Below are 15,238 nucleotides of genomic sequence, written 5' to 3'. Positions count from 1 at the left end.
ACAACAGAAATTTTAAATGCCTTAGGCTGGCAGCTTGATCCATGAGGTTTTTCTTCTGGATTCTATTTCTGCTCTCATTAAGCTTTTATGACTTGTTCTAGCCCTTGTGAATGGAGGCTGGTCCACATCTGGTCCTATTGTTCATTTGAAAGGCCAGGGGCACTGTATTAGGAAGAGCAGTATTTAAATGGCTTCAGATACAGAATTTTGACGACTCAGAATCTTGCTCATCATTAAATCCAAATGAACACTTTGAGGCAGATTCTTTGCTTCTGGTCTTCATTTGGGGGTGAATTTTGCTTAGTGATTCAAATTTGTTTACTTTTTTCAGTCAATAAATCCGTTTGTCCCTAGCTATCAACATCTTTAGTATTTCTCACATATTTATTACTTTAAATTTATAACATAATGTTTTCTATTTGTTCACATAAGTGAGTCTCTGATAGAAAGATAAGTAGGTCAAATAAGATATGGTAAATTCAATGTTTCATCCTCTTTCCAATACTAACTGGTACATGGTGGATGTCTGTATTACAATTATTAAAATGGTGTCAATCTCATATTGGTGCTACATTAACCACCTTCGTGGTATAAACCAGAGTGGGGTCTATTTCAGAAAGATAAATGGCAGGAGTAACAAAGAGAACAAATATTTTTGGTCCCATTACAGTTTTGCAAGAGCCTTCTACAACAACCCTAAGAGGTATATGTACTTATCACTGCTTAAAATGAGGATAGTGAAGGCCAGTAATATTAAACAACTTACCAGATGTCACAGAGTGAGGAAGAAAGAAGCTGGTGTAAATGACAGCTCAACTTGTTAAGTCCACCATCCCATCACTAAAGAAACTACAACTTTATGTTCAGTTTTGGTCTATTCTTCAAACCTTGCATTTTTCAAGGTTTATAGTCCTATAATGTCTTAAGAGAAAAAAAGTTAATTGTGTTTGAATATGTACATCTTAAATGTATCTTTTATTTTAAAATTTTATGTGGAAAAGAAATCACCAGCTTTGGGCAGCAGAATCAATCATCTGCCGTGTTCAGCAATATTTCTACAAGCAGAGGAAGTTTGCTGAGCAAAATGTGTTCTGACCTGAAGCCATCATCTTCAGAGTAATTTTATTCCTAAAGTGACAAAGATTCCATGTGATAAGTTAATGTACATTTGAAAACTTATTAAAATTTAAGACAGAGGGCATTTTAAATGGTTTCATCCTGACATCACAATAACACGGCTCTCAATTCTATGAATGTTCTTCATCTGCACAATGTACATTGGGTTACCCTTCCCTTATTGAGCTCTGATCATTCTGTGCTGTACTTGGACAGACATTTTTATGCTGGAGAAGATTCTTCATTACTAAGATAAAAAGCTATTTGCAAGAATTCCAGGGGACAACATGGACTTTGAGAACTTACAGACAAAAAGAACGAAGGCATTGAAGGATGGGAAAGTCAGGAATGCAAGAAGATTTAGTCAGGTTGACCCTTAATCTGAAACTGTTTCCTGGGGTCTATGCCCAGTGAACAAGTGTATTCCATAGTCTGATCAATGCATCCTTCCTAAAGGTATGGATGCTGTCTGTTATAATTTACTATGTGGTTCCATTACCTCAGTGCTCCCTCCCCATTTAGCTTATATAACCTAGAGTCTCCTGCATGATCCTCCAAAGGGTCAGCCATGTTTTATATATTCAGACTTAAGAATTGAGATCCAAAGACAGTATGCTTCTCTTAGTTACAGATAAGCATTTGACAACTTTCTATGAACAGAATAGATAGGATATACCATCTGTCACATGAAAGAAAAGAAGAGCAAACTAATTTGTATATAAAAAAGAGTAAGCAGGCACTTAAACTCACCTACAGGGTAGAGCATGATGAGATAGACTGAAAAGTAATGGAGTTCAAAGGGTTTTTGTTTTATTATTTACTTTTTTTTTGTTTGCATGTTTGAACCTCGTCTACCTGTATTTATTTTGCGTGCCAGGGAATTTCATTGTATTCTTTTGATGTATGCCCACTTTCCTTTTCTGCCTAAGAAATTATTCAAACTTTATTGTCCTTGCAGCCAGAGGAGCCTTGATTAAAAGCCCAGGTTGTCATGCCGGCAGGGCCTACTGGTTCTGGGATGGCCTTGAATTACTTAGTTCCCGAGAGTGAATCAGCCAGAAAGTTTAGTCTGCAGCTTCAATGCAGAAATTTTAAATGCCATGAGCGAGAGACAGGGCAGAGGCTGGGGCTCAGGAAAAGCCAAACAAACTGGAGTTCCAAGAGTGACTGGCACAGCACTGCTGGAGTGATGTGTTTGAGAAGGTTGCTATGACACTAGGGAGACAATACACATAAGTAGTCCTTTCAGTGTATGGTGTTACATAGTTCAGTGGCTCAGAGAACAGACTGGGAACAGACTCTTCAGATGGTCTCCTTTCTTCCCTGGTTTAAATCTCATCTCAGCCCATACTGAATGGGTAAACTTAGGTAGGTTAAACTTTGACCCAGGTACTTTTAAAAATGTTTTTTTATTTTTTATTTATTTTATTTTATTTTATTTTTTTATTTTTGCTGGCTTCATACAGGTAGAAATGCATGGTCATCACATTTGCTCCCCATTGCTCTCTCTCTCCCATGCCCCTCCCACTAAGCTTTCTTCCTCCCAAAAAAAACTTTCTTCTTCAAGTCTTAAACCAACAAGATAATTTCAATTTCAGTTGCTAGTTTATTTATACTACCTTCTTAAACATTTGTTTTCTGATTTTTTAATTAAGATATTATATAATTTCCCCATCCCTCTCCTTTTTATTCCCTTCATGTCTGCTCCTACTTTCTCCCAAGTTCATGGCCACCTTTTTTTTTTTTTTTTTTTTTTTTTTTTGGTTTTTTGAGACAGGGTTACTCTGTGTAGCTTTGTGCCTTTCCTGGAACTCGCTCTGTAGGCTGGCCTCGAACTCACAGAGATCCTCCTGCCTCTGCCTCCCGAGTGCTGGGATGAAAGGTGTGCACCACCTCCGCCCAGCCATCATGGCCACCTCTTAACTATTATTATTACACATACATATAAATGAGTAAACATATAGAAACAGCACATGAATCCCAGAATTTTCTGCCTGTGTGTGTTTCTAGGGGTGACCACTTGGTATTGGATAACCACTCTGGGGATCATCAGTGGGGATAATAATTCTCTTTCTCCCAGAACTTGTTAATTGCTTGTGGCACTTCATCTAGGGGTGGGTCCCTAATTTCTATTTTATGCAGATAGTCATCACTGCTGTGTTCATGATTGCAATGACCATGTGACGACATAGAAGACAGCATTCTGTGGCATTGCTCCTATTCTCTGGCTTTTACGATCTTTCCTGAGACAATGATATGGTTACTACATCACAGGATATTTGTGCATTGAATGAGTTAGTATAGGCCAGACTTCATAACAGTTCCTAGAGCTTGGCAGGCAATGTTAACCTAATGGAATATTTATATTTATTAATGTTTATATAAGACAATGTGGTAACTACTTTATAAATGATTAAGATGGGTTAGAGAGATGGCTCAGTCAGTGAAGAATTTACCGTAAAAGTATGAAGACATGAGTTTGATCCTCAGTACCCACAATAAAAAAAAGCCAGATGTGGTCTCATTAATTAGGAATCCAAGTGTTGGAAGGAAGAGATACATTCATTCTTGAGGCTCACTTGCCAGTCATCTAGCCTACTTGGTAAGTTCCAGGTTAGAGAGAGACTATGCTTTAAAAATAAAAGTGACTGGCACTTGAGGAATGACATCCTGGGGGGAGCTCTAGCTTCCACACAAACATGTGTACGTGTAAATACACACACACACACACACACACACACACACACACACACACACACAAACAAATGACTATGATATTATATTCCTTATGTAGATGAATGTTTCTCAGGTCCCACCAAGCCCCCACAGCCCTGTGGCTTTCTTATAAAATAATCACTCAGAAGCTTATATTAATTATAACTGCTTGGCCATTTAAAGATAACTTTAAAATATACATATTGGTTTAACTGAACAGCCTTTATAAATGTCTTTCTGCGGTTGAAAATCCCAAAGATAATATAATCAAGACTCTCTGTATGATTTTCATCTTTACAATGCTTATTTTTTAATATTACTTTTACTTTATCTTTAAAGATTTTATTTTTAAAACTATTTCTTTATATAACTGTCTATTTTCTTTTTTTCTCTCTTCCAAGCCTATGTACATTTTTATACACTGTAACTGTTTAGGGTTTATCCCATCAGAATCTGTATTATTGTGAATTTATTGCTGTAAATTGAAGCATTTCTAGGATTAAAATGGCAGCTTTGGCTGCTGGCTCCACCCACCTCAGCTTTCCAACATGTTAGAACTATGTTTACCATCAGCTCTAGGGGAACCATGCTCATCTCTGACTCTGGGAAGCAATGGGTCTATGCTTCCATCCAGTGGCTTGTAGCCCACAACCCTTTTCTTTCTTTCTTTCCATTTTTTTTGTCTATATTACCAAAAGCTATCCACCATGTACCATGCTGCATGGCTTGCAGATATCACTATGTACAGTGGCAGAAATCGGCCGTAGTGCATTCAAGCCCATACACCATGAATCCATCATGTTGTAGCTCAAGTCTGTATGCTATGGTGTCTCTGTAACTTGACCCTTATGAGATGTGAAGTAGAAAGCTGCTTTTGGCTCCATTGTTGTGTGTTTAGAAGCCTTTTACAAACTCTTTTAGGCCTTATGGAAATTGGAGAGTCCAGCTTTGATATGCCAGCTGTAGCTTGAAGTTTTCCTGTGTCCTGACCAAAGGTTGGTTGGGACAAAACTCTCCTACTCATGTCCCCCAAGTAAACACACAGAGACTTATATTAATTATAACTGCTTGGCCATTTGTCCAGGCTTATTACTGATTAGATCTTACACTTAAATTAATCCATAATTCTTATTTATGATTAGCCATGTGGCTTGGTACCATTTTTCAGTTCTGCCTTGTCATCTTGCTTTATCTGTGTCTGGCTAGCGACTCAGCCTTCCTCTTCTCAGAATTCTCCTTGTCACCAATAGTTAAAAAAATAAATAAATAAAAAGCTAAACAAAGGAGTTTAGATACAAGGTTCTTGTTTAAAAAAAAAGAAAGAAAAATTAAAAAAGAGGATATATAATATAAAAGGGTAAATTATTGAATCTACTCTAAAAGAAAAAAAAGGAAGAATGATAAGATAAAAGGTAGGTTTTTTTAATCTACTCAGAAAAAAAAAGAGAGAATATGGATATGATAAGATAAAAAGGTAGATTATTGAATCTACTTTTAAAAAGGAACTACTTGTTTTAAACAGGATAAGTAATGAATTTTTTTTGTCTGAATTTGTCAAATGTTAATGGACTGGACATTGTTAATGTAATTATTGACTGTATATATCATATATACTTATTGTATCTATTTTTCTTATATTAGTTATTTTTTTATTTTAAATCAAAAAAGGGGAAATGTTGTTGATATATTGTGCATCCCAATAAACTTATCTGGGGGTCAGAAAACAGAACAGCCATTATATTAAACACATAGGTTATGTAGTAATAGCACACTCCTTTAATCCTAGCATTCAGGAGGCAGAGATCAATTCCTATCTCTGTGAGCTCAAGGCCACTTTGGAAATAGCCAGGCTTGGTGACATACGCCTTTAATCTCAGCACTTGAGATCTCATGTCTTGCTTAGGAAAGACACATGTCTTTAATCCCAGAAAGTGATGGCAGGAAGCAGACAGTTATATAAGGCAGGAGGATGAGGAACTAGAGGCTTTTGAACTTTTAGGCTTTTAGCAGCAGTTCAGCTGAGATCCATTCAGGTGAGGACATAGAGGCTTCCAGTTTGAGGAAACAGATCAGCGGAGGAATTGATGAGGTGAGATTAGCTGTGGATTGTTTTGCTTCTCTGAACTTTCAGAATTTATCCACCTTTTTTTTAAATTAATAAGATGCTTTAAGATTCATGTTACAGGTCTTATGCTAGGCACTGGCATATAGCACTGTTTTAGGAGGTACTAGAAAACTTACATTGATGTTCACTTCTCCATTTTCTAGAAAAGGACACAAAGAATGGGGGAGCCTGATTATCTTGATCAAGACCTCACAGGTTACTTGTGGTAGATTCTACTTATGTCTACACCAAATCCAAGACTGATTGGCTTCATATTGAAAAATTTATTGCTGTAAGCCCAATGCACAGCCAAATATAAGGGCATGTGACAAATCTGTCTATGGCTGTTTATTTTCTCAGAGAAAGCCATGCTTGGTAGATAGCTGCCCTTTTCTTTCTTTATTTGGAAATGAACTTAAGATTACAGGGTGAGATAGTTGTGACAGTCTGAGGAAGTGTGCGTGAACATGAACAAGGGGTAGAACAAGGGGTAGAACAAGGGGTAGAACAAGGGGTAGAACAAGGGGTAGAACAAGGGGTAGAACAAGGGGTATCAGGTGTAAGATCCAGAAGGGTTAGTTCCTGCTCAAGATAAAGGACAGACATGGGAGCATTCATGCATTTCACAAATCTTGTTGCAGGAAAGCATCTTCTTATAATTGCTAAAAAAAAAAAAAAAAAAAAAAAAAAAAAAAAGTCAACTTATACAGATCGGTGTTCTGAGTGTTCTAGTGAAGATATATACACCAGCATCTTCAGGGTCCTCCAGAGCTGAACATTGTGCAGGGTTACAATGCATCATGGAAATGCTGCCCATTCAAAAGAAAAAAAAAAAAACATTTCTGGTTGGCATAGCAACATTTTTTTTTTTGTAATGTTTATAGGCATAGGTCAATTGATTCTAGAAAACTTTCTTCTCAGTAACATCACTCTCTGTGTGTTAAAATGTACTCATGCAAACTTGAGGAAACTATCACAATCCCTGTGAGAAGAACAGTCTTTACCATTTGGTGTTTGGTGGTTCAACTTGTCAGTAGAGGGAAAAAATAAAATGCACGAATCATTCCTGTATATGTTTGCTATCACTTCTCTGCACACATTCCCAAGGATACTCAATGAAAAAACAGTGCATGTCTTTAAAATGCAACTGCCAGTCAGTTTGCATTCACTGACAGAATGTAAGCTACCAAGAAATCAAAATCTAAAGCAAAAGCCATCTTTATTTAATTTATTGATGATATGTTGGCCTTGAAGTCACAATCCTTCTGCCTTGTCCTCATGAGCTTTGGAATTGCAACCAAGCATTGCCACATTTTGTTCTCTCTCTCTCTCTCTCTCTCTCTCTCTCTCTCTCTCTCTCTCTCTCTCTCTCTGTAATGCTGATGATTAAAACCAGGTACTCAAGAGTTCTAGGCAAGTACTCTACTACTGTATACTGTCATATGGTTGACTTCAAGGATGGCTAGATTTAATAACTTGTTAGTATAGTTCTCTGTTAACAGACCCACAGGTCCTTCTAGTGTTTAGATATGTATCCTGGAAAGAGTGCTGCCAAGGCTACACACATATACTCTCTCTTCTTTAATATAGTTTTCTTTGTTCTACCTTTGTAGTATCCATGAAATTTATCAGCAGAAAAAATATTCTTATACTCTACCAGCACACCTATCATCAATGAATACTTTCATATTATCCTAAAAATAGTGTATTATTTTACATCTTTGCTTTTCCCTGTAAATACTTTCTTTCCTTGTATCTGGTAAACATTTGATACCCTCTAAGACTCCTTTAAGTGTGTTTTTTTTTAACCTTCAAAAAGTTACCCCTTCCTCCTTTCTCCAAATGACCTGAATGCCTCCCTTTTCTTTGAGTGTGTTTTCATCATATCCTTGCTATTTCCCACTTTTGTGTATGAGGACCCCATGGAACAAGACTGTAATTTTACAGTGTGCTGTGGTGGTGGTTGTTATGCACACCATATATGCTTACTTACTTAGCTGTAAGACAGGGAGAATGTATAGTATTCTGAGTTTCTGGCTAAAGCACCTGTAGTATAAAAGATTGAAATGCTTTAAAGCATGCTCAGTTATGTCACCTTGATTTTAGGGCTGCTGCCAAAGTGTGTGTCTTACTCTGGATTCAGATAGGATCTGAGAATTGTGGAGATTTGGGAAAAATTCACCAACTTTCATTACAACTCTGCATGAAATCCTCAGAGATGCATTTGTTGACCTTGAAACAAAAGAATAAGCATTAGTGATACAGTAGTAAGAGGAAATCTTCACAACTCTGTGGGATGCAATCTTTAGCAATCATTTATCCCTTTCTGTTCTGGAGCAGATTCCACAGTGTGCTGTACTTACTCAGAATGTACTGGACAGGGTATGATTCATCTCTGCAGTCATAGCACCTACTGTGTTGTGGGTGTTTTGTAGCTGTCTAATGAATAAGTGGAACATTAGTAAATCAACAGACTTAATAGTTATTTATTAAAATGACCAGCTCATAAGCACCATGCCTGAATTACCACAATGCTTTATGATCTATGCACCACCAAAGGCATTAAAATGACTGTTAGAAACTATAATCAATTGTTTAAGGAAATTTCAGATGCCAAAGAAAGTGAGCTGCTGGGGAGAAAATATGCTTATTGTATGAAATATGAAATGAAAAGGTTGTATTAAAAAACAACCTCTGACCAAGCTGAAGAGACATAATTTTCTTGGACTAAATCTTTTACTATAAAACAAAAAGTTTATTGTCTAATCAAATGCTTTTTTTAATAGCTTGGTTTTGTGTCAAATGGAAAGTCTACTGTACAAAATGCAGTTTTCACTAACTAAATCATGTATGCCAGAAAGATTTACTGAGTCTCCATGAATTAGCTAGTTTATGTAGTACAGACATCTATGAAACATGGGTTGGGGACAGAGACCAATGAGTAAGATTTGCCACACAGGCATGGAGATCTAAGTTTATATCCACAGCAAAGACGTGAAAAAGCTGGGCATGGCCACAACATGTACTTATAACTTCATTGCTGTGTGGGGCAGAGGCTAGAAGGATTCTGGACCTTCCTGGACACTAGTCTAACTTCAGATTCTGTGAGAGGACCTGTTCTAATGGAAAAATGTGGAAAGTGATAAGACTCCTGACATTTTCCTCTGGTTACCAGGTGTACCCACATGTATCTCCATATACTTATATAGAACACATACACCTACCCAGACACTGACACACACACACACACACACACACACACACACACACACACACACACACACACACAATGAAGCAGTCCCTTTTCTCTAAGGAGAGTTTTAAAATAATGGAGTTGCCCCTACAACTGACTAAGATTTGGAGTAATTAAGAGATGGCCTGGGAAGTCACTGATGGAAGCAAGTTTTATTGCAAAATATAAGTATTTATCTCCTTGTCCTTTCGGCTTTGCATGTTTTGATTGTTTATCTTGTGACAGATATTGGGATACATTTCATCCTCAGAAAGTGGATAATTCCTGGAACATAGTAGATACTTAATAAGAATTTATTGAAGGTGTGAATGAATGAATAAATGAATGAAGAAAGAAAGGGAATGTCAAATAATTCTTGAAGAGCTGTGGCTATAGTTCAGGGATAGTTTTCTGAGCATGGGTAAGTTCCAGGTTCAGCACCTAGCATCAAAAGATCTCTGCCCTGCATTATTGACAGTCAGGATTTGCAAAGAAGTTCATGATTAGGAAACAATGTGGAACAAATTATTTTTGCTTGAATGGAAAGTTTATGAAGACGAGTTTTAGACTGAAATCCATTTTTAACATACTGACTTTTCCGAGAAAGATGGCCAATCAGGCACAATAAATAGGGACCTAAATGTGAGAGAGAAAATGGTAGAATATGGAATTCCCTAAGTTTGGCTGGGTAACAGTTGGGGAAAATTATGATAGAGGGTGGAGCTGTTGGAAAGAGCCAGGAGGGGACCAGGTGTGAAAGACATGTCAGTTTCATGCATAATTTCATTTAAAGATGCCCGTGGATAGAATAACTCAAAAAATGTCTGAATGCTTATTATAAAATTAAACATGCTTATACCATGACCTATGCCCTAGTGTTTGCTGAGAAACAAACGCATTTATGTTCCCACCAAACTCTACATGTGAATGTTTGTAACAGCTGTGTTCTTAATCTACCCAAACCATCATAAGTAGCCAAATCATCTTCCAGGGATGAACAGATAAAGGTGGTATATCTATGGACTGGAAAACTATTCAGAAATTTTTTAAAAAATGAAAAATTTCCAGAAAGCAAATAAAAATAGTGAACAGATTCTACAGTAGAGCAAAAGAAGTCAGCTTCAACAAGTTATATACACTGGATGTGTACAGTATTCTAAAAGAAAAAAAAACCTTTAGTTACAGAAAACACAATAACAGGTTGCTAGGCATTAGGAATCGAGAAAAGGCTGGTTCTGTAGGCAAAGCCAAAGTAGTTTTTGAAGTGATGAAACACTTTTTGATGCTGACTGTGGCAGTGATTCTATAAATCTATGCAATATTTTCAAAAGCATAAAACTATATTTGCACAAAAGTTAATTTTACTTTATGATAAATTGAAAGCTAAAATTAACATGTGCTTGTGAATCAGATGCAGCTTGCTAAAGGGGGTCCTTTTAAACTTTTTGATTACATAGAGTCACTTTATTACTTTAACACACAACATCATGAACATTAATTCCAGTAGGAACAACCTTCTTGTAGCCAAATAACATATTCTGTTTCTCCTTCATGATTTCTTCATTAGGTCATTCATATTTTCTCTCTAAAACGATATGTGTTGTACTATGGACTGTTCATTGACACACTATGTGTTTTAAGCTACTTCCTTGAAAATCTTTATGGAGGTACAAATGTGTTCTCTTTTGGTAGAAAATGTTTGATTTGGGATTTGCCATGTTATGTGCTTAACTTGGATGAAGATCCACAGGGAAACGGCTTGGGAATGTGGTTGGAATTTCCCGCCAATGTGCCTGTTGCAGTTGGCTGGAATATGAAGACCTCTGCAATTCCTTAACTGTGTAGCCTTCTGTGAGCCCTGGGTTTCAAGTCCAGGAATTACACTTGCTTTTAAGCCTTAATATAACTCTATCTACTTTGTGAAGTTCTTAATTTTAAAATTGTGGAGAAACAGAGAATCAAGAGGTATTTGAACTCTTATAGGTGGAGAGACCAAAGCTCAGTGGGACCAATTCTTTTGGTATGTGCAGACCAGAATAAAATATAGCCACCAAGATGCCTGGCAGGGTTTTATGTACTCTGTGAGCTGATATCTTATTAGTTAGTCTGTCAGTCAGTTAGTTAGTTAATTAGTCAGGGTTTTTTGTTTTGTTTTGTTGTTTTTATTTATTTATCCCAAGATAACTGAATTTGATCCCATTGGGCCTATAAAATGCCCTAAAATTGATAGAAAGTAGACCCTTCATTAACCTCATGTATCATAGAGATATGATAACTCAACATGGCTTTTAGTCTCATTTGCTGACATTTGTAGGCTGGTGCTTCTTCATGTGAAATCTGTGTGTCAGAGAGAAAAGAAGACGTGGGAAGAGGCTTGCATGCCATTTAATAATGATAGTTTTGAGACCATGGGAAAAGCTGTTTACTCTTTTGTACAGTGGGTCTGTCTTTCACTTTGCTCCCACTCTGGTGTGGAGATGGGATCAGACACACCCTCTTGCGGGCTGTTTGTGATATCACTATGGAATTTTCTGGAGACTGAGCTCAGCTTTGAATTTTGAAGAAGCACCTGGCTCAACTGAGAGCACCTTTGCCTGCAGAAGCTCATCCCAGTAGCCCAGGAGTCCACAACTTGACCTGACTGCATAGTTGCCAAAGGCTATTATAGAATTTTGAGAAAGTCAATCTTCCTTTTAAGAATTCATTTTTTTTCCCAGAAAAGGAAGGATTGTTAGATGCCTGATGCATGGGATTCTGTTTTCCAATCTGAGCCCATAAAGATAACTTACTTGCTTTCTCCATTTCAGAATCCTTTCCTATACTAACAGTCATTTCACAGCACTGAAGTTGAGTGTTCTCCTTACTGATGCATAGTTGTTAACATATGATTGACATCAAAACCTTCTTTGTTAAGTGAGAGATGAAGAGTGTGAATGGGTATCTGCACTGAAACCGACATCACTCTCTCATCTTTCCTGAATTTTGCATCTTGATTTTTTTCCCCAGCTTCTCCTGTTTTGTACTTTCATGGAGCCATGATAGCATCTCTATTCCTGTTCTCATTTAACAGTAGTCGCTATCAAAACCTGTCCCTAAAATTTTATCTCTCTGGCCAAAATCCTCTGACTATGGATATGAATAAAGCTGAATCTGATCAGCTACCCTTTAAAGCATATTTAGTGTGTGTGTGTGTGTGTGTGTGTGTGTGTGTGTGTGTGTGTGTGTGTATGAAAGAGAGAGGGGAGGGAGTGCATACAAGTGCCAAGGCTTATGTGTAGAGGTCAGAGGATAACCCATTGTAGTTAGTTTTCTCCTTCACCGTGGACTCTAGGGGCAGAACTCAGATGGTCAAGTCTTGTAGGAGAGAGCGAACTTTCAGCTGCTGAATCATCCCACCGGCCTTAAAGCCTCTTTTGTAATCTGTGTTCATCCTATCATTTCTGTTCCTATAGAGAACCCAACAAATCCAGGAACTATATTAAATATGTATTGTTCTGCTTCTCTGTCTTCTTGACAACATCTCAATCCCCATAGCTTCCAGAGCTGAACACTCATTTTCTACGTTAAGGATGTCTGAGCCAAGTCCAATTTTACTGCAATTGGTATTTAATTATTTCCGGCCTTTGTCAATGGGAATTAGTGTGTGAGATATTGTCATCTAGGATTCCTTTCAAATAAAAAGTTTCTCTTAATTAAAGAGTGAAGGAGAGGTAAAAAGGGAGAGGGAGTGGGGAGACAGGAAGTGAGAGGGAGAGAATTAATTCTTGTTTCTTTAAATCAAATCTTTGTACCTAAGAAACAAAGGCATGTCCTAGGCTCCCACCCCAATCTCACCCAGGCTTTCTTAATATTTTCAGGAATTTGTTTCTTTCATGATTATGATACCCTAGTTACACGAATGGGTATGAATAAGTAATATTTTCCTACCTTAAAATGTAAACTACACAAAACAGGTCTCCTTCTTTCCCATCTTCTCTGCTTTCATTAGCTTTAACATGGAGCAGTTTCTTTATAAAGATTTGCTGTAGCGATCATTCTTAAGATGATGTGGGAGAAAGAAAAGAGGGTAACAAGCCTATTTTCACATCCCCCCCAACTCAGAAATTTTGTTGACTTCACCCCAATAAATAGATGTGTAGGTAGGTTTCATTCTACTGCATTGTTCTTCATAAACGTTGCTCTAACCCTTCAAAACAGATGGTTATCCTTTAAATTATTCCCTTTATAGATCCTATATCACTCTCTCTTTTTTCTGGGCAGAATATCAAGACATATTGAAGGCGAATGATACTAAACAATGTAGACATATCTATCTCCTCATAGACTATCAGCACACTTCACATTTCCAAGCACTAATTTGGGAATATTTATGCATGCTTTCATGTGTGAATATCTCTGTCTGTCATATATCTATCCATCCATCCATCCATCCATCTATCCATCCATTTATCTACCTACCTACCTATCTACTTATCTATCATCTATGTATCTTTCACCAAATTCTGTTTACATTAGCCACAATCTGATGCTATTCCTGTATATTTTTCTTAACTCTCATTGTTAATTTCAAATAATAGATATCACTCCTATTATACAACCTGAAAATCAGCTATAGTGAAAAAATGCTGTGGATTTTAGGCTTGCATCAGTACCCATTCTGGGATTCTATTCACATTGTTCTGTTTATTAAACATCTCTATCATTGTTGTAAATGTTTCTGCTTACTAAATATTAATAATTTTATAGAAGACAGGAGGATATAATCTTTATTTCTTTTTTTAAATTAAAGTGCCTTCATGAATAAAATTATGAAATATGAGTAGGTACCACGTACAAGGAAGCTAAATGCTGCAGAGGTGAAGTGTGGTGGGAATGGAGGTAGACAGTGCTTTGGGGAACATGAGCATTGTTTTGCAAGCCTGAGCAATATAATGATGTTGGTAAGCTAGTAGCTATTAATACCATAATCCTCTACATGGAAACAAAGGGGCAAAATCTGCTTCTCCCCAAGAACATATAGTTTTTCCTTTCAACCCTCAGCTGTGTAATTGATGATAGAAATAATTATCAAAGGATTTTGAAGCAGCCAACATTCATAGAAGTATCTTTGCTAAAAGGAATTCCATTGTAATCCATGTTATACCCAATCCCTGAGTGCTTGTGATGCCAATTACTGCCACCTGCCCTGTCTTGTCTCAGTTACAGCACCCCAGAGAGAATTGCACTTAAGGCTCTGTCAAAAATGTCAGCCCTGCTTCTGAGGCCAGATGCAATAACTTCACTTGAAGACTGCTGGGGCTGGGTCTCATGTGAAAAGCAACATTAAATCTTCCTGTGGGCTAGGCAAGGGCTGCCACATTAGCACTCTGTTTGCAGCTTACACATTGATGGTGAGTGTTCGCCTTGAAAGAGAATGTGCCAGATGCTCTACCAGATGTTGGAGATAGGTTATTTCATTTAATCCTCTACACCTGAAAGCTTATTTATCATCATTCCCAATTTACACATGGGAATGTGGAGGCTCCAGGTCACTTTTTGTGGGCAAACAAGGATTTTATCACAGTCATTCTCACCAAAACATCAGCTCTTCATCTTTCTTGTTTTAAACAGCAAATGTTTGCTTGTATTTGTTTTGAATTGCTTATTAGAATCAATCAGTTTCTCAAGATAATCTTGGATATGTTTTGTTTCCACTCTCATGTCCTATGATAAATCTGCTGTCAGGGGAACTGACTGGGAACCTGTGACACCATTATTTTTACAATGAAACTCATAGAAATAGCATCGACACAAGAACATGCATCACTCCAGAAAGACTGAAAATGCACATTTAAAATATGAAAAAAGGTATTGCCATATCTATAAGTTTTAATCAAAAGAACAGTTGAAAAGCAGAAGTGACTGTTGACACTCCTGAAAACAGTGAGACTCTTCTCTCAAATACTCTATGAGCACAACTCCAAGTTACTTTTGCCAATGTGTTTTTTTTGCAAACACAATAGATTAGAAAGCATAAACATCTACGTGCAAATTCTAAACTCAGTCTCAAAGTCATTGCTTTCAGATCTACA

Source organism: Onychomys torridus, chromosome 16 (assembly GCF_903995425.1).
Source record: "Onychomys torridus chromosome 16, mOncTor1.1, whole genome shotgun sequence".
NCBI classification, from domain to species: domain Eukaryota; kingdom Metazoa; phylum Chordata; class Mammalia; order Rodentia; family Cricetidae; genus Onychomys; species Onychomys torridus.
Note: the sequence above shows the minus strand (reverse complement) of the source record.